Below are 24541 nucleotides of genomic sequence, written 5' to 3' on the forward strand. Positions count from 1 at the left end.
CACGTTTAAACACTGCACGTTTAAACACTGCACATTGAAACACTGCACGTTTAAACACTGCACATTTAAACACTGCACATTGAAACACTGCACGTTTAAACACTGCACATTTAAACACTGCACGTTTAAACACTGCACAGTGAAACACTGCACGTTTAAACACTGCACGTTTAAACACTGTACGTTTAAACACTGCACATTTAAACACTGTACGTTTAAACACTGGACATTTAAAACACTGCACGTTTAAACACTGCACGGTTAAACACTGCACGTTTAAACACTGTACATTTAAACACTGCACGTTTAAACATTGCACGGTTAAACACTGCACGTTTAAACACTGTACATTGAAACACTGCACATTGAAACACTGCACAGTGAAACACTGCACATGTAAACCCTGCACGTGAAAACACTGGACATTTAAACACGGCACGTTTAAACACTGCACGTTTAAACAATGCACATTTAAACACTGTACATTTAAACACTGCACATTTAAACACTGCACGTTTAAACACTGCACATTTAAACACTGCGAATTTAAACACTGCGTTTAAACACTGCACGTTTAAACACTGCACATTTAAACACTGCACAATGAAACACTGCACGTTTAAACACTGCACGTTTAAACACTGCACGTTTAAACACTGCAAGTTTAAACACTGCAAGTTTAAACACTGTACATTTAAACACTGCACATTGAAACACTATACATTTAAACACTGCACGTTTAAAAACTGCACGTTTAAACACTGCACATTTAAACACTGCACATTGAAACACTGCACGTTTAAACACTGCACATTTAAACACTGCACATTGAAACACTGCACGTTTAAACACTGCAAGTTTAAACACTGCACATTTAAACACTGCACATTGAAACACTGTACATTTAAACACTGTACATTTAAACACTGCACGTTTAAACACTGCACGTTTAAACACTGTACATTTAAACACTGCACGTTTAAACACTCGACATTTAAACACTGCACATTTAAACACTGTACATTTAAACACTGCACGTTTAAACACTGCACGTTTAAACACTGGACATTTAAACACTGCACATTGAAACACTGCACGTTTAAACACTATATTTAAACAGTGCAGTTAAACACTGCACATTTAAACACTGTACGTTTAGACACTATATTTAAACACTGTACATTTAAACACTGTAAATGTAAACACTGTAAATTTAAACACTGTACATTTAAACACTGTACATTTAAATACTAAATGTAAACATTGTACACTTAAACACTGTACATTTAAACACTAAATGTAGACACTGTAAATACCGCACCACCCTTCACAATCCACTGCTGGATGAAGGCCTCCCCCCGCGCCGTGTCGGCCATGGGGGCTGCTTCACTTGGCGTGCTTCACCGCGCCGGTCAACGCCGGCTGGTGAAGTGGAGAGGGCCTGGGGCCAGGCGAGACATCGCTCGCCACTGACGTGAGCCGTGGCCGGGATCGAACTCGAGCTGGCGAGTTCGTAGCGCAGTGCAGAGGCCACCGCGCCACTGCTCCTCACTTCCATGCTCGGTGAACCCTCGTCGCCGGATGACAACGCGGGAAACACGTGGACTCCCACCTGTCCCGTCTGTGTGGGATAGAGTGTGACCCCCTCGCACGAGTGTGTGTTCTCTAGGTGCTCTGGTTCCCTCTCACGTGCGAGCTCTCATCCAGCGGCTGACAGCATCTTACTATAGAGGGAACTGCAGAGCGGCAGTTAAAACGACTGTGCGAGTTTATTAAATGACACCACAGTTCGTCGGTCGTGTGATGTGCGGTAAACTGCGGCTACCTCCATCCCTTACAAGCATTGAAGCGTAGCTCGAATATACCCCTCTCTAGAGCTCCCTCTAGTGCAGACCCTTCCACCAGCAGTTGAGTGAGCAAGCACTTGCAGAGCTGCGCCTTTACCTCTTAGCTCCTGGACAATAATGGCAGTGAAATTCTAACACTGCCATTTTATTTCCTAGTTGGTTTGGCAAAGATGCTGACACCTGCATGACCCCCGCACCGAGACGAGTGTCCCCTGCACGTTCGTCTCGCTGGCTCGCAGCCCTCGCGAGGCGCCAGGCGGCAGCGCCACGTGCGGGCGGGTGGACGAGTGGAGGCCGTCTGCAGGCAGAGGGCGAAGCCGCCTTGTCCGGTGGGGGGGGGACGTGGACGGAGATCGTGCACGGGGAGATGTGAGCACAGGGGTTCAGTGCAATTCCAAGGGAAATGACGTAACGAAAGTGACGGTACGTACACACACATATATACACGCACGCATTTGTACAGTATGTAGACATACTGTACATTCATACACACACACATGTATGTAGACAGGTGCATGCATATGTATGCACGAATGCAGCTACATGCACACATATATAGTACACATATACATCTGTATAGATACACATGCATCTGTATAGTACACATGCATCTGTATAGATACTCATGCATCTGTATCGCTGCACATGCATCTGTATAGATACACATACATCTGTATAGATACACACGCATCAATATAAATGCATCTACATGCAGCTATGCTCCTTAAACCAACAACGGGCTTCAATACAGATTCATCCAAAACGACTACAACATAAGCCGTCAATGAGTCCATCATGAGCCCGGATAATCACGAATACAGTCGTTGTGTGTACATCGCATCCTATCTCGCAGTACAACCACACCATGAAACACTCCTTGACCATCTTCCTGCCACTCGCTCGTCCTGTCAACCACAGCGAATGTCGCTCCGCACAGCATCCACATCATGGGGACTTGGAGTGTAGTCATTAATATTGTTATTGGCAGGTTTTTATTTGGCTTCGATGTTATCAATACTTGTGCGTGTAGATTCATTTTACGTACAGCGCGTTGAGAAAACTTCAATATGAAAGGCGATGTATACAAAGAGAGCTTAGTATTATTATTATAACAATTATCTCGCAAATCCGACCTCCGTGTTACCCCACGCTGCGTGACAGGCGACAGTCGCCTCGCTGGAGCAGCGATGACCTCGACCGCGACATCCGAGCGCTGTGAGGATCTCGCAGGAGCGGCAGAGACCGCGACACCACGAGACCTCGCGGGTCACGAGAACCACTCGTGGTGGTGGTGGCGACAGCGGATGATGATGATGATGGGATCCGCCAACAGTGCCGCCTCCCCGCCTCGTTGTGAATAGGGGTGGGGGGAGGGGGCTCCCTGGCCGACCTGGGCCCGGTAGCACTGCAGCCATCGTCACCCGGGACCCGGCGTCGCCCCTGGGTGCATGGAGCGGGCGGCGTCTCAGACGAGAACAGAGGAGGAGGCTGCCGCCCGCAGCGTCGTCATCTGAGTCGACAGTCACCGCATTCACGGGGTTATGAGACGCTCCGGAACAGTAAGACGCAGCCTAAAGCTGTGCTCGTCGTCAATACACGCATACAAATGTGGTCACACACACACGCGCGCACGTACCGGATTATAAGACGCACCACTAACCGCTAAGCAAGATACAGGAGGGAAGAGTTTGTCTTCTAATCCGGAGTATGCGGCACAGTGATATTCATCTCAAGTGTAAACAATCGCCAACGTAATTGCATCCTGCTGTGTACTCGCTGCGCTGTGTTCCTTTTGGAAAGACTGCGAGGGTTTTTCTTGTTAGGGGCCAGCCCCTGTCTGAGAGTGGCACTGGGGGGCCCTGCAGTCAACTTGGCCTCGGGGCCACCACCGCGTGAGCTGCGTGGCGGCTGTGCTCGCTGAAGCGAAGCCGTCCAACCGCGCCCCTTGGGTGTGAGGAGGAGTGAACTGGGCCTCCTCGCTCTGTCACTAACATCGCGATAGGGAAAACTCGTGCAGCGATACAATTAAATATCGCGATAGGGAAAACTCGTACAGCGATACAATCAAATATCGCGATAAGAAGAACTCGTGCAGCGATAAAATCAAATATCGCGATAAGAAGAACTCGTGCAGCGAGCGCTAGAATCGCGTCTCGTAGCCAAGTAACCATTCACTCCGTGCCGATTAATAATAGCCATTTACTGTACTTTTGAGGCATGAGCAATTAGAAAATAACACTTACTACCCAGGAATAGTTTTTTCTTTGTTACACAATGTTCTCATTCCTGCAGCAGTGCACTCAGAGGCGGCGTTGCTCGAATTCCACGCGTGGACTCTGAGGCCCCGTGTGGCCGCGCCGCGCTCTGCTGCTGGGGAGCGCTCTCGCCTAAAACAACGAAAGCTCCCCGTTTCGCATTCCGTTACTTTCGGCTTTCGGGTGAGGCTGGGATTTCCTCTGAGCGCATCGCGCAGCTCCGCTGCTGGCAGTAGCGCGCGGGCCGTCATCGTGCCACCAGCTAATTCACCTGTAGGTGTTGCTGGCACCCGTCCCGCACCACCGGACTTGCCACCCGCCCCATGCGCCACCCACACGCGCATCCAGCAGCCGCCTGCACCACGCGCCCTGTCCGTCTCGTACCCATCCATCTCTCACTCTCAACGTCTTGACGCCCCCTCTCTCTCGACCCATGAGCTAACGAGCAGGATGATATCATTATGATAATGTAGGACATGGATCAGAAATTATACACCGTGACGACGTAAGGTTACAGAGGGACACACAGAGACAAAACTCCCAAAGTTATCGAGAACACCAGAGTGTGCTGTTAACAGCACCACACACGGTCGCATTTGTCCTCCTACTTGTAGTGTTTACACATCTGCGACCATGTCATCCGTGGTAGGGAATCGAACCCAGCCCCACCACTACCGCGTGTACGCTGTCCCGCTGAGTCATATCAAGTGACGTAAAGAGACCACGCCCCCGCTAGACGTCGTATAAATACTCCTGGCTGTGGCCCCGCTCACTGAGAGACAGCAGCGTGGTCTTGCTGTGTATCGTACAGACGCGCACTTGCGAGGTGCTGGTCAGCAGAGGCAGTAGGGACACGAATCGTGTTTTACTTTTTCGAGCGAACCTCCAGCGCTGCCTGATATGGTGGCACAGCGTGTGATGGAGGTGGTGGTGGCGTCGGTGGTGTTGGCGGTGGTGGCCGTCAAAGCTGCATCTGGTAAGTTGTTCCAATGTGTCACCATCCAACTACAAAGTCATTCTCGCTGCCGGCTCTCTCTATCCCTGCTCTGATGACGGCAGCCGTAGGTTTGCCACCTGTACGTTAATAGTATGGACCGTACGTATGGTCAGATGTAATGTCCGCCACTCCTCGGCAGTGGTTTGACTCTGAAAGGGCTTTGCGTTATTCGGCGCCGTTGTTCCCAGCGCACGTGTTGCGGGATACGCCTTGGACGTGCGGCGCAGCGCTGGCGTCCGTGCTCAGTGGAATTCTCCGTACGCTGCTGTTGGGCAGTGCCAATGAGCGATGTGCCGTAGTGCCGGAGCACCGGCGCCAACGATAACGCAGTCCCGCACCGGGCAGACCTCGAGCCAGCGCTGCCATTGCCTGAACCCGGAGCCTCCTCGACGTCGAGAGGGGCCGGGGTGCAGTGTGGGCCTTAGAGACGCACACGAGGGGACGCGGGGAGGGACGCGCGCGCAGAGACACGGAGGCATGAAGAGTGGCAGACACCGACAATGATCTTGAGATGTAGAGGCACACAGGGACGTAGAGACACGAGCGGAGACATGGAGACATGCAGTCAGAAACCAGAGCAGGTGCAGACACCGAGATTGAGATAGGAAGATAAAGACACACGGAGACACACAGAGACACCCACATATAGAGACACACAGACTCATGGAGACATGCGGAGAGACAGACACGCAGTCATAAACATCAAACGAGGTGCAGAGATAGACACGTGGGCACACAGAGACATAAAGAACACTATGTAACACCATTTTTATTCCTGAGTAGTTAATGTTATTTTGTAATTGATTATGCCTAAAAAGTATAGAAAATGGTTATTATTCCCCACAAACTTTGCTTTTGTGACCAGGACAGTGATATTTAGAAATGTACTTATTTTCAATGAGAAAACGGACACATTTGTGTCTGCACCTTTAACCTTTTACATCGCTCTACTCTACTAACACAGATCACACACAACAACACAAACGAGAGAAGAAGAGAACTCGAATGAGCCGTGGCGCGGTACTGAATCCCAGTGGGTGATGGGACGGGTGGGATAGAGAGAGGGGTGGGTGGTGTTGGGCGAGCGATTGCCCGAATCCGTCTGTTCCCCCGGGCGGGGCAAGGGGGTTTCCCCGCCGCGTTCACCCGGCACGCGCCCCTCGTGCGGGCAGCGCGCGCCGTGGTTCCACGGCACGCGTCTCGCGGTCCACCCCCTCCAGCAGCCATCTCCAATAGAGGCACTGCCACAGCAACGTAGCCCTGATAGTCAATGAGGTGGGAGCGAGCGGTGGCAGAGTGGTTCGTGCACTATTACGCTCTGAACCTGGCCCCTCGTAGCCACGAGCTCGATCCTGACCTTGAGTTTAATTCCCACCCACGGCTTGCACCAGTGGCACCGACTTAACATCACAACGTGGAGGAGGCCTTAACCCAGCAGAAGCTTGACACAGAGCCGTGGTAGCCATGGGTAGTGCATGCTCATGTAGGGATCTGTCTCAATCGATCCACTGCTGGATGAAGGCCTCCGCCAGCTGAGTCGGTCATGGGTTCTTATCAACCTCCCAGGATGTGTCAACTCGGCACGATGTGTTACCGTGAGAGCGATTGGCTTCAGCGCTACCGCTCGATGCGTGTTGTTGCTGCGTGTGCGCCACTGCCAGCGCAGTGCCCCTGTGTGCCGCGCGTCTCACGCAGTCTGTGCCCTTGTCTTGCAGAGCCCTCGGACGAAGAGATTGTGAAGAAGTGCGGCTTTTCTCTCCAGGCGATCCACGGTGAGTGAGTACCGGCCTATTGAGAGTGAGTACTGGCTCCTGTGAGCGAGTACCGGCTCCTGTGAGTACTGGCTCCTGTGAGTACCGCCTCTTGAGAGTGATTTTTCAGTTGTTTTATTTGGTATAGCCCTGTGAGCTATTCGGCTCTTAAATCGGGTGCAACCACAACAAACAAATAGCAAAAACACGAACAAGAAAACATCTTAAAGTGACTATGTGACTGTGCAAACAGAAAATCCATGAAAAAAACAGCAAAATATTCCTGAAAAAGCACCGTACACCAACGCTGTGTGCAAAAAATCCCAGTGGGATGCAAGTCAAACAACAACAACAACCACAAGAAAACTTCAATTAAGGCCATCAGTCTAACTCCGTACTACAACAAAACAAACATGTCCAAACCAAAAAACTTTTCGAAATCACCAAAAAATAAAGCCATAATTGCAATGTAACAGTGATCATAGGGACTGTGACCGAATTTTTAACAATAAACTACATAAATAACATGTAACACCAAACCCTAGAGTCATAGCTGGCTGCATGAGTTACTCCACAACAACAGAAGCATCGGTCGGAGTATCAGATTTTTCAATGCACCTTTAAGATCAGCACGCTAAATCAAAATACAGATAATACTTTGCAGCGTTATCCGGAGCGAAACATTTGATTTGATTTTATGCCAATGAATACCAGTGGCAGCTAGGGGTGTACAACTCCTCTAGAGCAGTTTTGAGAGAAGATCTCATTGGTAGCGATTCAAGTTGCAGTTTATTGGCAATAGCATTCCAGACCCTGGGAGCATCAATAGCAAAGGCCCTTCCTCCAGTTTTTGTACGGCAATAGGGAATGTGAAGCTGGTAAATGAGCGAAGGCCTGAGGTCAAATTTGTTCTTTGAAACAGAGAGGAGATCCAGCAGGTAGTCTGCGGATTTTTTTGGAAGTACATCGTGAATAATAAGATCTGGTGCACAAGCCATCGAACATTAAGAGATGGTAAGTTTGACCCAATGTAGAGATCACAGTGGTGAGTCCTATATGGGCAGTTCAATGTAAATCTTAAGGCCGAGTGATAGATGAAATCAAGCTTCTTCAGTACAGTACTTGGGGCTGATTTATACACGATGTCACAGTAATCAAGTAGAGGCAGTATGGTAGCTTTTATCAATTCCAAACGGAACATAGGGGGGAAGCAGTGCTTGTGTCGATACAGAAAACCAATTTTTACTTTTGTCTTTTTACCAATATAATCAATGTGATCTTCAAAATTCAGTTTTGAATCCAGGATGACCCCAATATACTTATAGATCTTGACTTGCTGTATTTGATAATTATTTAAGGAATGTAATTGGGGAAAAATAACTTCCTGCTTTAGTCCTGGTGAGAAGCATAGCACCTTGGTTTTGGAGGTATTCAGGACTAGTTTAAGAGCAACTAGCTGATGTTGTAGTTTGTTGAAATCACCCTGGAGCTTAGCAATCACGTCATCTAGAGAGCGGCCAGCAGAAATCAGTATTGTGTCATCTGCAAAAATATTTACCCTGGAATGATCCAGTTCAGTGCCCAAGTCATTGACATAAAGAGAGAACAAAAGGGGGCCGAGGATGGAACCCTGTGGAACCCCTTTTGTTATCTTAACACTGTTTGACCTCCAACCATCTGTGAATACAGTTTGGGTGCGAGAAAAGAGGTAATTTTGCAACCATTTTACTGCGTTTTTGGAAAAACTGAGGCAACTTAGTTTACTAAGCAGGGTGTTGTGGTCTACTGTATCAAAAGCTTTGGACAGGTCAAGAAAAAGCCAGGCACAGTACTGCTTATTATCAAGGCTACTGCAAATGTGATTCAGAGAGTCTAATGCAGCAGATATGGTGCTGTATTTTTTTCGGAACCCAGATTGTTTTAGATGTAGTACATTGTTGGTGGACAGGAAACTGCTAATTTGGTAGTTCAATAATTTTTCAAAAAAATTCATCAACGGGGACAAAATTGAGATAGGTCGGTAGTTATTTGGATCATCTTTAGGGCCCCCTGTGTGAAGTGGACGGACATAGGAATGTTTCCGTCTAGAGGAAATTATGCTTATTTGATGGACCGGTTGAAAATATGGGCTATAGGTTTTTATATTAGGTGACCAACAGTTAGTAGAGCAAAGACGGGAATACTATCTGCTCCGGTAGAGGAGGACCCTTTGAGGTAGGATAGTTGTTTCAGAACATTACTTTCGTCGATTGGCTGGAAACTAAATTCGTTTAATGTTTGGACAGGGGTGTAGGAATTTGCATGAGCAGGGGTGACTCCCAAATATTATCAAAAAGATGGCAATTCCACCACCGTTAGATCCACGGTCAAGCCGAAAAGGTTGTAGTTGTCAATCGTAATCTGCAAGTCATTGACGGCAGGAGTCAGAAATGTTTCTGTTAGGCAAAAAATGTCCGGGTCAAAATACCTCTGATGTTGATATGAATAACATCAACCACTTTCCTCCTGCCATAAAAATCTACAGAATTATACGAGTTCTTTATATTTGGGCCAGGATGAAGCTCAATACCACCCAGAAATAAGAAAAGTAGAATTAATAGTTTGCACAAGTATTTTCTGTGAAAGGATGAAGAGCGGCGAACCTTGGACGAATAGCAGTAGCTCGCAGATGGTGTTATTTTTAAGAGCAGAATGAAGTTTGGATTGAGTGCTGGTGAAGTAATGAGACAAAGATAGGGTTTAAAAGGATACAATGATGGAGTGTAGAAGTGTCTATAAGCTGTTTCAGTTGCTGGTGTAGTGGCAAATCGAGCAACAAGTATGGATGCAAAGTAACGAGGGTAGCCGTTTGTAGAGTTGAGTGTGGCACTAGATATGGCCGGGAGGGACAGCAGTAGGATACACAGCAGGAGAATTGCCATCTCTAAAATATCCGGGGTAAACAGATTAACACACAAACGGAAAAGAAAAAAATATATATACTTGTAGGCCGAGCGCGAGAAAACGTCTTCCCGCACTCGTCACACATGCACGGCTTTTCGCCCGACCAGACGGCCCCACTGAAGCCCACACAGGGGACTCTTCATTCACGACCGGCTGTCTTGACGATCTCCGTGAAGTTTTCCAGGAACACAGCTTGGGGTCCGTCGCAATATTGCCTTGGCAGGAACACAACTTGGGGTCCGTGGCAATGTTGCCTAGGCAGGAACACAGCTTGGGGTCCGTGGCAATGTTGCCTTGTGGCAGGAACACAGCTTGGGGTTCGTAGCAATGTTGCCTTGGCATTTACACAGCTCGGCATTATTGTAATTGAAAAACTATTTCTACAGGAGGTCATGGGGCAGACCCTGTTGCCACGGGTTGACTGACTCAGACGACTGGCTGATGCACCACCTGTGCCCCCTACTGTGTCAACTTGCTGTGCTTTAGCCACCTGGCATTGTTGTGAGCGTCGCTCCTCCGCCCTCTGTTGTTGTTGGAGGGCGACTGCCTCCAACTGTTCTAGATTTAAAGCTTTCGTGACTGCTAGGATCCATACTCTTTCGTTCTATTGGGTAAAGTCACGTAGGTGAAAATAAATAGAACCAAAGAGTATGCCTCCAACTGCCCAGTAGCATCCTTCATGAGCCTCCTCCACAGAGGCCGATCTTGACACCGCTGGTACTAGGCATCGGCAAGTCCACTCGGCTCCACATCCTTCTGTACCACATCATGTAGCCCGTGCCGCGCCCGTTTAGCCCCCTCGATCCGGCCGAACAAAAGCTGTTTGGGCATGCAGTGATTGGGCATGTGGGCTACATGGCCCAGCCAACGCAGCCTTGCCTGCCAGAGGAGCTCACCAATGGGACTTTGTCCAGATCTTTCGAGGATTTGTGAGCTCCTCGCACAATCCAGCCTGGTTAAACCCAGGATTGATCATAGGCATGCCAGCCTAAATGTTTCTAACCGGTGAAGATGTTCCATTAGGGGGGTCCACGTTTAGCAAGCATAGATGAAGGGAGGGAATGACTGTCGTCTCATTCTACGTGACTTTACCGAAAGAACCAAAGAAGATGAATCCTTGCAGTCACGAAAGCTTTAAATGGAAATTCCTCCGTTACAGCTACTGAAGGCTTCACGAACTAAGTGGTTGAAATAAATGTTAAATCATGTTGGAGCCAGAGGACATCCAGCCTGGTTAAACCCAGGATGGATCGTAGGCAGGCCAGCCAAAATGTTTCTAACCGGCGAAGATGTTCCATTAGGTGGGTCCACATACATACACACAGACACATAAATAATGTTGGAGCCAGAGGACATCCCTGTCGCACCCCAAGGTGTACAGGGAATGGCTCTGACTCCCGGCCACGTAGTTTTATCCGGGCCTGCTCACCATCATGAAGGTCCTTAATGAGCGTGAGCAGAGGGTCAGGGACTCCGAAAGCATGAAGAACAACCCAGAGCCCAGGCCTACTAATGCTATCATAGGCCTTGACCAGGTCAATAAAGCAGAGATGTAGTTCTTGTTGGAATTCCCTACACCTCTGCTGTAGCAGACAGACAGAAAATATAGCATCTGTTGCAGGACCGCCCTTTCCTGAAACCACATTGGGGCTCCGCAAGCCTCTCCTCAGCGTGCCTGGCAAGGCGATGTTGAATAATCCTTGCCAGGACCTTTCCCGGCACACTGAGGAGTGAGATGCCCCTGTAGTTGTTACAGTCTTTGTGGTCCCACTTCTTAAAGAGGGGGACCACCAGGGCATCCTTCCAATCCTGCGGAACCCGTACAGTGGCCCAGACTGTTGTTATGATGTCATGTAGGGCAGTCTGTGCACAAACGCCACCCTCTCTCAGCATTTCGCTTGGGAGATCATCTCTGCCTGGTTCCTTTCCTGGTCTCAGCCTCTGGATCGCCCTTAGTACTTCCTCAACAAATGGCACCGCAGCCAGCCACTCACAGGGGGTGACTTCCTCCTCCAATATTTGAGGCACCGCAGCCTCAGCAGGGTCATCCCCACTTTATCCCATGATGTTTTCCAGGCTGAGTGATTTCCCTCACAGAAATGCTCAGTAAATCTGCAAACCTGTTCCTGGGGGTTGGAGATTGGATCACTGTTCTTTCCTCTAATGATGGTAATAGGTGTGGCGCTGCAGGTTACTTTTTTGTCAGAGTTAAGTAGGGATTTGTGATCTGGGCCATTGAGGCAGACTCCATCTCCTCAGCAACCCGCGACCACCACCCATCCTTGCAGCGCCTCACGGCGCTCCGAACCTCCGAGCGGAGGCTGTGGTAAGCCTCCTCATTCTCTGACGTGGGATTCTGTAGCCGATGAGAGTGGGCCTGTCGTTTTTTCTCAACCATCCTGAACACCTCCTCTGTCAGCCAGGGTCTCTGGGGAGGTCTGGACCGCGTACCCAAAGCAGCCATTGCAACTGCATGAGTCACAGTCCTAAACCTCGCCCATTTACCCACGACATCAAGAGGAGTGGAGGACGATACCAACCCCAGCCGCAAGCGATGATGAAGTCTCGCTTGCAACTTCCATCAGCTGGCTGAGACCAGGCCACCTTAGGTTGGAATGGGGTCCTGGATGTACACCCACCACCGGAGTGGAAGAATGGCAGGCACATCTTACATATGACAAGTTGATGGTCAGAGGGCATATCAGCTCCACTGTAGGTCCCGGTGTCAAGGACATGGGCTCTCATTCGCTGGTTTGTCACTATGTAGTTCAGCAGATGTTCTTGCTTGGACCTGGCATGCATCCATGATGTTGTGTGGATGCGCCGATGCCGGAACAGCGTGTTGGTAATTACAAGCCCATGGGCTGCACAATAATCTAGCAGCCTCCTACCATTGTTATTGAGCTGATCTGGACCATGCCTTCCAATCACTCCAGACCAGGTGCCAGCATCATGACCAACTCGGGCATTGAAGTCACCCAACAAGATGACTCTATCCCGAGGCGCCACTTTAGCCAGCACCTGTGACAGGAGGTCATAGAAGGCATCTGACTCATCGGGCTTGCCTGCATCCCTCCACGGATGTTCGTCTTCGGTGGGGGCATAAGTAATCATGACCACCACTCCTCGCCTCCGGTTGATGGGAAGGCGAGCCCAAAGTAGCCTGGGGCTTACAGCTGCCCACACCTCACCACCATGCTCCCACGCTCCCTTCATTATTTTGTTCAGAAGAAGAGCCACACCCTGTTGTTTGGCGGTCTCCTGCCCCGAGTATAGGACTGTCCACCCCTCATGGTGGCAGGAGCCAGAGCCGGTCCACCGGACCTCCTGAATACCACAGAGATCCAGGTGGTACTAGTCCAGCTCCCGAAAGAGGAGTGGCAGCCTCTCCTCCGCATTGAGCGTTCGAACATTCCATGTGGCCATCCATAGTGGCTTTTTGTTGTTTCTGGAGGAGCCCCGAGGGTAAAGATTCTATATCCTGGCTCCGCCAAATGGGGTTTGGCCAGGAGACGTCATAGACGCCTCCGGCACAAGCTTATTAGTTAGATATTTTCGACATGGTTTAGGTTTCATTTATTGAAGGTGGAGGGGTTACCAGCCCCTCGCACCCGTCCAGAGCCCCCATTTAGTCGCTGTGGTGGCTACAAACACCCAGAGGGGAAAGGCCAATTGGAATTGGCCCTCCCCTCACGGCACTGTCTACGACAACGTTTCCTGTCCGGCACCACGAGGAGGTAGGGGGTTGTTTTGCACACACGTACACACACAGACACACATACACACACAGACACGTACACACAGACACACACAGACACACATACACACAGACACGCCACCACCATCAACCATGCGCTCTACCTCCACAGAACGCACGCGCCCACTGCAGAGCATTCCAGGGCTGTTTCTGAGTGGTTTTCATCCAGAGAAGTCGACCCTTCTCTGTCGATGGTTTCTCGTTTGAGTCACCGCGATGTCCAGGTTCAGAGTTTTCAGATGCCTAATATTTCACACAAAATCACCATCATCACCATTACCATCAGCAGCTGCCATTGTGTCTCCGTCTCGCCACTGCTGGATGTAACAAGCACTGTCTATGTCGAGGTAGTGGGGCAGCCCTGAGAGTGCCGTCTCACGGCACCGCTGATGGAAGGGCCTCCTTCTCCACAGGCGGCAGCTCAAGAAAGCCGCTCTGGAGGGTGACTGGGCCTGCACTACTCATGGCTCGACCACATCACAACTGGTTCGACTCTTATACTTGTTGATGATGTTCGTTCTCATATCAGAGCACTGGTCGATAGGCTCCTAACGGCTGACTCATCTTTGGTTATGCACATTATCCATGCACAACATCCTACGCGTGTGTCCTTATTTGTTTATAATTCATGTAAGTTATGAAACAAAGATAACGACAAAGACAACTTAATAAAAGTTGAAAAATACACGACGAAGCTTGTAGAGGTACTTGTTGGGACTTGCACAGAGACAGAGGAGATTGTGGGAAACTCGCGATGGTGGCGAAGGCCCCGTGCCGATCGCTTCGGCGGCACCGCTGGCCCCTCGCTCTGAGCCGGGCGGCTCTCAGCTCCCTGGGCCACACCGGCCCCTGGCGCCGGATCTCGTTCCACCGTCAAACACACGCGGCCTCTGAACCAATGGAACAAACTGCATGGAGCAGCGGAGACTAAACGTCACAACCCTGGCTCAGTAATTCACGGAGTGGTGAAGTAAGATATGTCGTGATGAGTGTGTGTGTGCATGTGTCTTTGCACATGCAGCGGTTAATGCGTTACACTATGAACCTGGCGAATCGAGATCGATTCCCGTTCACGGCCACCAACAGTGACGAATATTTTAGCCGGTCATGGGCCTCCCCTAGGTCGACTCAGCCTCAAACGAGTACCTGGTACGGTGTGTAAACATCGCCACTATGGAGACAAAGGTGGCCAGGCGTGGTGCTAACTTGCCACAAAAGTCTGCTTTGGATAAAAGGGAGATATTTGTCTTTGTACCACGAATCCAGCGGCTAAGATGAGTGGCGAGCGATATCTGCACCAGTCTTGGACCTCCCAAATGTCGACTCGGGCTTAATTGAGTACTCACTGCAGTCTGCGATCAGCGCTGGGCAGCAAAGGTGGCCGGGTGTGGAGGTAGCCACCCCACTTTGTGTGCCGTGCCGGCCTTCGTCGGAGCTCACGAACGGCACTCTCCCCAACAACCTGTTAAGGCGACACCGGGGCCCTTTGGTTTGTACTTCTCTGTGTCTTTAATTGACTGTGTACGCATTTGTGTATACATGGCTGTGCTGCACCTGTGTTGTTGTAATATCATAGCACGCACAGAAGTAGTTTTGGTGGTTTCAAAATATCTTATTATCCGCTCAGGAAGTGGATTTTGTACTGCTGCTGAAATTCATAGAAGTTGAATCTGAATTTTGATAATTTCGCTTCTGCGGCATATGTCGTCAATGTGATGGCCAAACATTCCCTGTCGAGTATCCCTCAGATCCCGTCACGTGCTGGCTGCATCGGCCAAATGGTCGTGTGGATTTTTCTCCGGGTCCTCCGGTTTTCCGTCCACATTTATAAACATGCGTTTAAAGTTTTGCCTGATGTATATATATACGTGATAAGTCACTTTGCTGAGCTATCATTTGTGGGCCAGGTCGCTTCTGAAAAGAGCTATACAGCTCAGTGGGCATCAGCTGCTAAAATAAAGAAAATAAATGAATGAGTCACGTGGGCAGAGCTCTCTGGCGGGGCGCTGCGAGGCAGGCGGCTCTCACGGAGCGGTGGGGACGCCGAGAGCCTCGCAGTGGCGTCATTCACCTGGCTCAGGCAATGAGCGCGCTCATTCGTGTTACAATGCGTGATACACAAAATATAATAAAAAGTGTAATCTACGTATCTGGGAAACTGCGTTGATTTGTGAAGCAGTCTTGCCGTAAGATGCAGGGGCAGGGTGGCAGCGTGGCTGCGCTGAATAGGCAGTCAGGGAGCGGCGAATCTCCTCCCTCCCATCAGGGTCGTGATTACATTCAAGAATCGATCTTGATTTGAAGTTTTCGTGACTGCAGGAATCCCATAATCTTTGGTTCTTTCAGTAAAGTCACGTAGGTAGAAAAATTGATACTGAATTACAACGTTTCGATCGCAACACAAGCAATCGTCATCAGGTAGAAATATACCTACAGCTGTATCTTTCTACCTGATGACGATTGCTTGTGTTGCAATCGAAGCGTCATAATGTATTATTTATTTATTTTTCCTACGTGACTACCGAAAGAACCAAAGCGTATCCAATAATCGATTGTCTCTTTTTAACGTTGTGGTGAATTTTATCGGCCCAATGAGTTGTGTGGTCCCATTAACACAGCAGTCATGTTGAGACGAAAAGCTAACCGATCCCTAATCACGTGATCAATGTGCGAACCGCTGGAGCTCGGGGGAATCGATATCAGTTGTTCCCCCCCCCACGTCCATTGCTAACCTCTCCATCCTGATGCATCTCTTCTCTGCTTCAGAGGGCAAAAACACGAAGTGCCTCGCAGCCTCACAAGTTTGCCAGACGAGGACCGAGCAGGAAAGCGCCGATTCAGGTGAAGGAGACTCTCTGAGCCGTACCAGGCGAGGTGCATGTGGCCTACTTCTCACGCGGGAGATGCACGGTGACACGAGGGCGCAACCATCCCTCACCCCACGTATGGCGAAGCGCAGCGATCCCATCTCCTTCTGCACTCATTGCTGGCCACCACTCCCCTCTCGTTTCACTGTCTCACTACCGCATTCTCCACGATCTCTGCTATCTTTGCCTCTCATATCACTCCCCTCCACACTGTCTCCTACCTTCCTCTCTGATCTCACTCCACTCCCCCTCCACGCTCTCTCCTACCTCTCATCTCACTCCACTGCCCTCTCTGTATTCTCCACTCGGCTACCAAGGCTTGATATCGAAGCCTCCCAATCAACCTTCCCTCCGTGGGAGGTCCATCAGCTCGCTGCCCTTGAGAGCCACTTGTGGCCGATACCTCGGCTGGAACCCAGGGGGCGAGTAGGCTCTGCCGGCTCCACGCTCTGATCCCTGAGCCAGCAGCTGTACAAGTTCGCTCCTCGCAGTGTTAATGGGGGGAGGGAGGCTTTGGGGGGCAGTCACAGCCCCTGGGTTCAAGCCGTATTGTGCAGCAGTACCAAGTGGCTCGGTTCCATCAAGATCTCTAAGAGAGTCCACTTATCAGATTGAAACATTTGCAAACTTTCATTAAAAGTGGAACAAGTCGACCCTTCCTGGCGTCTGTTACGAAAGTTAACTTCTCTGTCGAGTGAAAGCGTGTCCCTATTTTAGGCACGTGTTTATATGAAGTGGAATCTCCGCTTGTGCAATGTTATCCAATGCTAGCGGTTTCCAAACGAGCTTTAAAACAGAGTCAACCCCCACCAACTGCCACTGGACACCACGCAGCCAAAATAAATCCTGCCACCACCACCAACAGCTGTGAGCAGGCCACAGGCCCTGGATCGTCTGTTGTACGGAATGGTTCCTCTCTTGCGGTAATGTGACCATCAGTTTCTTATTTAGTTATACGCAACTTTCTGTTTAACATCTTAAACCGCTCGTGTCTGGTCACAACGTGAATTTAAAATATAGGTTTCCGCAATACTTGCGATCCCATATTTGTGGGTGAGGTCACATTTGGAAGTTTTTATGCCAAAATTCTTGTCATGAACCCTCTACCACTCGACGTGATTATCACCTTTACAAATATCATATTTGCACCTGGCCAATATATGGATAACATTCTGTTCGCTCGCTCCCTGTGCTGCAGAGTACCAGATGCGACTCTGTATGGAGGCCAAGACGGAGTGCGAGGCACCACTCAACAAGGACCTCTCTGGTGCTGAAGGTGAGAGACGGTCGGCTCTGAATCGGAACGTCGACCTCTGGTTTTCAAGTCCAGGGAACTTAGCCATTGCACACAGGGTCGATTATAATGGAATTGAATCATGCCCCTGCATTATTACATCACTCGTGACAGCCACGAGTGATGTAATAATCACTCGTGGCTGTCACAGTGCAACATGGCTGTCTCTGTCACAACAAGACACAAAGTTACCCCGTCCAGCCATACAGACCGTGGGGGAGAGTGCTGTTAGCGAGCACCTATCAAGAATGGCACGACACGCGAGGGGGACGTGTGGTCATGCTACTCCGAGTAGCCTCCTCCGTGTTGATATTTATTCACTGCACGGGGTACTCATTTAATACTGAGTCAACCTCCTGCCTCCCAAAGGCACTGGGGGGTGTGGGGGGATTCTCACCTGTAGGTGGATTGCTCAGGATCATGATGGCTCCATCTCAGTGTAAGCCACCAACCCCACCTCCAAGTGGCTTGATCCCACGTGGAGCGAAATGTCAACGCACGGCACAACGCAAAAACACATCGGAGAGCAACATATTTATTTATTTACATTCCTGGATCGCTTAGAAAGAACAGAGCCACATAATATCGCATTGTGACGTCTGGAATTGGCTTCACAGCCCTTTGCCCTTTACACATCAAATTACGATTTTACACGACCACGAGAGGGCGCTGCCTCCAGCTCTATGAATGAGAGAGTGCTTCAGTCCCCGATCTTGATGCTGAATTGCTCTGAGAGCTTGTCCTCTTATCAATTTACGAGCAAAAGGCTGGACCAATAGAAGACACGACGTGCATCATAACGGCCAAAGTGTATCTGCGGCTTATGTAAAATGTGCGGTGTCGATTCTGACAACGGCACGCAGTGGGGTAGTCACGCGCGTGCACTGCACCCCGCACATGGCGGGGATACTTTAGAGTCCCTCAACGAAAACAATAAACATCGAAAACAATAAACATCGCACTCCCAGCGCATCGTCGTTGCTGCCTCACTGTCAGCGGCGTCTCCACGCTGCCCTGAGACGTCCCAGTCTCGTGCTGTGCGGCACTGTGCGACGTCTACTGCAGCAGGGGATGGTGCGGAGCTGTTGGTGGTTCCCATGGTGTTTTTGTACCTTTTTCTTGCATTGCTTGTGTATTGAGTTGTCATATAGACAGCGACATAATGAACGACACGGCCTGTGAATGAGCTACAATGGGTCTACAGGGACACCCCACTGTGAATGGGCTACAATCGGTCTACAGGGACACCCCACTGTGAATGGGCTACAATGGGTCTACAGGGACACCCCACTGTGAATGAGCTACAATGGGTCTACAGGGACACCCCACTGTGAATGAGCTACAATGGGTCTACAGGGACACCCCACTGTGAATGAGCTGCAATGGGTCTACAGGGGCACCCCACTGCTGTTATTTAGAGGACTCTGCGTGGGCATTCAGAGCAGGCGGCGCGCTTAGCCGAGGCGTCTCTAGCCCCGCACCGTTGCGCAGCTGCGCTCGGTGCAGCTGCGCTCCGGTGCGATCCCGGGGGGTTTAGCGGCACTGCGGCTGCCCTCGCGCCGGGCAAGCGCGTGGCTCCAGCGGTGGTAACACGGTCGGTGACCCCCGGCCCCCTCTGTGCTGCTCTCAGTGTGCGAGGCGGACGGCTTTGACCGCACCGACCTGGACTGCCTCCTCCTGCACAGGAAGTCGATGGCGGAGCTGACCGGTGAGCTGGGACCTCGGCAGCATCGGCACAGCGAGCACAAATACCTGCACGTGTACACACGCACTCACACCTGTCCATGTACACACACTCACATATGTCCATGTACACACACTCACTCACACCTGTCCATGTACACACACTCACTTACACCTGTCCATTTACACACACTCACTCACACCTGTCCATGTACACACACTCACATATGTCCATGTACACACACTCATTCACACCTGTCCATGTACACACACTCACTCACACCTGTCCATGTACACACACTCACTCACACCTGTCCATGTACACACACTCACTCACACCTGTCCATGTACACACACTCACTCACACCTGTCCATGTACACTCACTCACACCTGTCCATGTACACTCACTCACTCACACCTGTCCATGTACACACACTCTCACTCACTCACACTTGTGTACCTGCACACCAGCCCATTCTACATACCTGCACATACACACACCTACCCAGGTACACACACACCTGTCCAGATAGACACTCACTTCCTCCTGTCTACCTGTAAACCCATACACCTTTCCACCTGTACATCTCCACCCCTGTTCACGAGTACACCCTCCCCTGCCCACATGTTAACCCACACACCTGCCTAGCTGTCATACCTGCACAGCACAGACATGGGGACCCCACTGGTGAGTACTTTAATGCATTAATGCACAAAGATTACCCACACAGCACTGCTCTGTGAGGCTTGTGGGCATGTGTGCTTGTGTGTGTGCATGTGGGGGGGGGGGGGGGGGGGGGCGGTGGGGTGGTTAGCGTGCTGCGCTACGATCCCGTGCGACCTGGGTTCGATTCGAGCTCACGGTCAACAGCAGTGACGATTATCTTAACCCTTTCCTGAGCCGTCCTTAGGTCGACTCAGCCTCAAATAATTACCTGATATGGTGTGTAAACATCGGCACTATGGGGTCAAAATCGGCCAGCAGTGGTGCTGGCCACTCACCCTCTCAGGTGAGAGAGTGGTGGCGTAGTGGCTTGCGTACTCCACTATCAACCAAGTGACATGGGGTCAACTCCTGAGCAGGGCTAATATCAGTGACAAATCGTGTCTGCACTTGTCCTGGACCTCCTCTAGGTCCACTCAGCCTTACAATGGGTACCTATTGCAGTGTGTAAAACACGAGCACTGCGGAGACGAAGATGGCCGCGCACGGTGCTGGCCACACCCCCTCGGGGCGCCGTGCCCTTCTCAATAGCTGCTCAGTGGCAACAGCTGTCCCAACAGTCTCTGAGTGAACGCGCGCGATCTTTGCGGGTGTGCGTGTGTGCAAGCAGATTGCAAGGCTCAGGGCGAGTGTCTCAACAGGGTGTGGTCGAACATCGTCCGCACTCAGGGTGAGTGCAGCGGTGCTGCTGGCGTCTCACCGCACCCACTCCCCTGGGCCGGGGCTGGCCCAGTGCGCTCCGTGTGCCGGCTGCCTGCTCAGGGCCAACCCGGCGTGATCCTCATTCCCTCGCAGGGGAGACGCCGCTGCCGTCCATAGCCACAGGCGCAGCGCGTAGTCATAGCCGTAGCGGTGATCGGTGCACCACCGTGATGTGAACTCTGCAGCCCGAGGTCCATTCAAAAGCCACGGAGAACGTCGGCGGCTAGTGGCATCTCAACGGGTCCTGGCACCTTCACGAACCTACAATGACCAGCATGGTGAAGTATGGTCAAACAACACCCATGACCAACATGGCGTGGGGAGGCCTTTGTCCACAAATTGACTGTAAATTGTTTTGCATTCACTTCAGCTCCCCCTTCATTACAGATCCATCCACTGTGAATGTCACCAAATGGTGCCCAGTCATGTCTGAATTGTGTCTCCCATAAAATATAATCATTATCTCGCATAGCTACGTAGGGGTCGTCATTAGTACAGTCTTGAAGTTCATTATATAAAGTACTTTAGGAATGTGGTGGAGTATGAAGGTGTGTTGTGGAAACTGCGCGATTGCATGATTACACGGACAGTGTGGGTTTATCTGGGGTCAGCCTGTGGAGAAGGCGAAAACAGTGTGGGTCGTGTTAGGACAGCCAGGTGCAAAGGCTGGGGTGATGAGGTAACGGTTGGGCCAATTAAGCCAGAGGATCAGCAACGGGGGTGATTGGCTGTGGCTGTTGTCAAGGGCGAGGAGGCGTCGAGATGTCTGGTGAAAGACAGGTGTTTGAGGACGCGAAGCGTGCGGAGGCACGCGGGCCAATTAATTAGCAATAATGAGAATGGGGATAAATTGGGGGAGACACACAGAGAACGGGGAGTTGGAGTGGGGAGCTGGACGAGGAAGACGAGGAGTAGGAAATGGAGTTTGGAGACAGAGTGGGAATGTATTTGGAAGCGAAGCTGAAGCAAGACGAAGTAGTTAGCAGTGGAGTGAGCATAGCGATAGCGAAGCCGAAGCAGACAAAGTAGGTAGCAGTGGAGTGAGCGTAGCGATAGTGAAGCTGAAGCAAGACGAAGTAGTTAGCAGTGGAGTGAGCGTAGCGATAGCGGAGCTGAAGACGCTGTGTGCGAAGTGTGCGAAGTCGCTGTGTGCGAAGACGCTGTGTGGGAAGACGCTGTAAGCGGAGTTGCTGAACGGGAGTCGCTGAGTGCGAAGCAAGTAAAGTGATAGTGGGGAGATAAAGGTGGTGAGCAAGACGAGCGGAGCACGGCGAGCGAGCCGTGGTGACCAGGATACTGTGGAGTGTGGAGAAAATGTTAAATGTTGTAAATAAAGTGGTGTTCGAAGAAAGACAAAAGTTGTCCGCGTAAAGTCGAACACTACATTTGGTGTCAGAGTAACTACGAACCACGCCGACATGTCAAAGAAGGCGGCAAAGAAGAAGAACGTGCCGGTGGACTCATCCGACGACAGCAACGATGAGGACGTGCAGGCCCGTGTCCGGCCAAGTGGCCGATACTCCTCCGGAGGGTCTGGTCGATCAAGAAATAACAGAACGAGACGGCGGTTCGAGCGGGGCCGAGACCCCGGGACCATCGGGGGATTGGAGAGTCCTCATGGCCCAGTGGGAGGCCAGGATGGCGACGCTGACAGAGGCGTTCAACCACTTTATGACATCGAACCACGTACAACCAACGGTGTCAAGTCAACCAGCAGATGTTGCCGCGGGGTCGGAGCGATTGGAGAAATACGACGACGAGGAAGCGCAGCCGTCGGGAACAGCACGGCGACTTCATGTGCAGCGGTTCGAGGCCAAAGTTAGTGATTGGACGGCATTTACACGATGGTTCCGAGCGGCTTATCAATCTCTGGAGTGGACTGAGGGTGCCGCGTTGCGGGCACTGCCGACGGCCCTCGATGATGATTCTTTGGCGACATTTAATGGTTTCCCTGCTGCCGTCAAGTCAACGCTGGACGGGGCATTCGCGGCAATGAGAATGGTGTATGAACCGCGGTCAGTCGCCAAATGTCGATTTCAGCAAAGGAAGCAGGAGGGCACGGAATCCCCTCTTGCGTTCCGCAGTGCATTGTTGGCCCTTGCTCAGGTTGCATACCCGGCGATGTACCAGGAGGCCCTAGATTCCTTGCTGTAGGAGAAGCTTTTGCAGTTGGCGAAGGAGCTACGAGTCGTCCTTTCGCTTCCTGACAGCAACAACGACGACGACATGTCATCTCTACAGATCGCCAGGTTCATCCAAGTCAACCTGGACCTCCGCGACGAGCCAGCGGTGGTGGGTGTGCAGCCGCTGCTGATGAGCACTGCCGCGGCCGAGAGCGCGGTGGCGGTGAACGAGGCGCCGCCGATTGCAGCGGTGGCCGGGGTGTCACCCGCGGGCGTGCTGCGTCGTCCCGCGGTGTATGGAGATGGGACGCAGCGGACGTGCTACGAGTGCGGACGGAGAGGACATCTCGCCCGCGACTGCTGGCGGCGCAGGGGCGGCCTTCCAAGGGCGCTGACCAGCTACAACCGAGGACTTCCCCAGGACCGAGGATTCCGGGTGAGTCGCGATACGTTCAATACACGGCCGCTCTCTCCACGTCACCCATCCGCGTCATCTCACCCGTTCCCATCTCATTTGGATGTTGTGCAAGGTCAGGACATGTGGGGCGCGTTGGTGCATCGTGTGTTGGGAGCCGCGCCGGGGTCGTCGGATGTGATGGCACGTATTCAAGGAGTAATGGTCAGGGTTATTGTTGATACAGGGGCTTCTGCGACCCTTATTTCGTTACAAACTTTTTGCTCACTGCCGACTTCACCCCAGGCCCTAGAACCGGTAGACGGGCCGTGCATAGCAGCAAATGGTGGCAGCCTTGGTATTATGGGTTGTATGGTCGCGACGATTCAAATTGGAGAAGTGAGCGTTCCAAGAAATGTCTTGGTTTCTACGGCCTTGGCGGTACCGTGTTTGCTGGGCATGGATTTTTTGCAAAGGATGCCGCTTAAAATTTCGATAGAGAAAGGGTGTTTGGAATTGCCATCGGGGAAATGTCTGAAATTTTTGGGAACGCCTTCTAAGTTCGCGGTTGCGAACGCCGTGGTGCAGGCCGTGGTGAGCCGCACCGTTCGCGTTCCGCCTGCGACTCAGATGCTTGTGCCGTTGCGCTTTAAGAAACAGTTGCCATTCGATGAGCAACAGGAGGGTATATTGCTGACACCCTCGAATGCTGTATCTTGGATGCCCACCTTGGTAGGGGATTTGACTATTGTACTGGCTAATTGCGACCCCTTCATACAAATTGTAAACGCGGGACACGAACCGGTTGTCATTCAGGAGGGTACCACATTGGCGCATGCGACGGCAGCGCTGGGTCCGGAAAGGGAGGCGTGTTTGGCGACGGGTCAGAGTGAAATGTTGTCGGGTGATGATCCGGACTGGTTGCGAGATCTTTATCTACAAAACCCCGAACTAACGCCTGTGCAACGGTCGCGTCTTCATGGGTTGCTCGTGGAATTTAAAGATGTGTTCAGTTCAGGTAAATATGACGTGGGTCGTACGTCGTTGTTGCGGCATCACATTGATACTGGGAATGCACCCCCAATCAGATTGAATACCCATCGTGTAAGTCCGCTGGAGAAAGATTGTATTCGGCGAGCCGTTGATGAGATGTTAGAACAGGAGATAATTTCTCCTTCATCCAGCCCGTGGGGAGCTCCTATT

At 51.1% G+C, this 24541-nt stretch overlaps 2 long non-coding RNA genes across 2 annotated transcripts; one reads left to right on the forward strand and one right to left on the reverse strand.

The window, feature by feature from the left end:
- Window positions 1-2820: 2820 nt before the first annotated feature.
- LOC142930556 (uncharacterized) lies at window positions 2821-3818 on the reverse strand. The gene is made up of 2 exons (XR_012946519.1): window positions 3484-3818; window positions 2821-3357 (listed from the first exon to the last, which is right to left on the reverse strand). It is a non-coding gene; the product is annotated as an uncharacterized LOC142930556 (long non-coding RNA).
- Window positions 3819-3963: 145 nt separating this feature from the next.
- LOC142930559 (uncharacterized) lies at window positions 3964-14036 on the forward strand. Its single transcript, XR_012946522.1, has 3 exons — window positions 3964-5078; window positions 6815-6871; window positions 13964-14036. It is a non-coding gene; the product is annotated as an uncharacterized LOC142930559 (long non-coding RNA).
- Window positions 14037-24541: the final 10505 nt, after the last annotated feature.

The sequence above is a fragment of the Petromyzon marinus genome, chromosome 1 (genome assembly GCF_048934315.1).
Source record: "Petromyzon marinus isolate PM22_M1 ecotype Great Lakes invasive population chromosome 1, UKy_Petmar_22M1.pri1.0, whole genome shotgun sequence".
Taxonomy (NCBI): Eukaryota; Metazoa; Chordata; class Hyperoartia; order Petromyzontiformes; family Petromyzontidae; genus Petromyzon; species Petromyzon marinus.